Below are 1,032 nucleotides of genomic sequence, written 5' to 3' on the forward strand. Positions count from 1 at the left end.
CTAATATTCATGTTACGAGGGATTGAACAAAGGTCCTTTATTTTTTATTAGTTTGACTTTAATTTGTAATTAGTAACTAGTTTAATTTCAACTTTGAATTATCAGTTTTAACGTATGAAAGACAAGAACAATGTAAACAGTGCGAACGAAGAATACTGTTTTGTGTCTTTCCTTGTCTTTCATCTATTTAATTTCACAAAATATTAAAGATATCTGCTAAGCTAATAGTTCTTTGATATAAATAAATTAGTACCTTTTTATAAGGAATACCGACATAGATCTATTAATATACTGAAATATATGTGTATAGTTCCATGTAAGAAAATTTTTTAAATGGTAAGTGCCGCCGAAAGGCGACAGTGCCTTACCTTATATATGTGTTCCATCCTTGTCTAGGGGAATGCTAAACGTCTCTCTTTTCATACTAAAAAAAATTTTTTTTTTTTTTTGTTTTACGTGGAGGAAATCTTCATAGACACCTATTACTTCATATCGCCCTGTGAGGGGGAACCTAAAGAGCACAGGGCGATAGAAGGTAGGTAGTGCCGGATTCTTACCGGCTAAAACCTCCACGGGCGGGGCGTGGTTACCATTGCGAGTTCCCTATGTGCGCTTACACCATGCAGCACTTTTACCAAGCACTCTCAGAAAGTACACCACCTAACAACATACGGCGAGGGGGAGGGAGCTTCTTGCCTGTTGTATATTACTTTTAAGAGAGATTTTGGATTTTCCGTCCTTTCCAAATTTATCCCGGGGTGAGAAGATTCGAACTCGCGACGGCGTTGTCCTCCTGAGTCGCAAGCTTTAACAAGCGTAGCTGGCTGCCCCGCCGAACTTTTAGCTCGTTGGAAAGTATTTGACCTTTAGTTTTACGGAAATCTAGTTTTATAAAACCCATGTAGATATTTTATCTATTAAATATTATAAGAAATGTATTTTATTCTAGAGATTTAATATGCTTTAGTGCATAGGATTAAAAAAAGTGTAATCGAGATTAAATAATTACAATAATCTATTGATAATTAAAAA

General features: G+C 35.4%; 1 non-coding gene across 1 annotated transcript; it reads right to left on the reverse strand.

The window, feature by feature from the left end:
- Window positions 1-321: 321 nt before the first annotated feature.
- Window positions 322-430, reverse strand: LOC122577389. Its single transcript, XR_006320250.1, has one exon. It is a non-coding gene; the product is annotated as a U6atac minor spliceosomal RNA (small nuclear RNA).
- Between the last annotated feature and the right edge of the window lie 602 nt (window positions 431-1,032).

Source organism: Bombus pyrosoma, unplaced genomic scaffold, assembly GCF_014825855.1.
Source record: "Bombus pyrosoma isolate SC7728 unplaced genomic scaffold, ASM1482585v1 HiC_scaffold_2427, whole genome shotgun sequence".
In the NCBI taxonomy this organism is placed as follows: domain Eukaryota; kingdom Metazoa; phylum Arthropoda; class Insecta; order Hymenoptera; family Apidae; genus Bombus; species Bombus pyrosoma.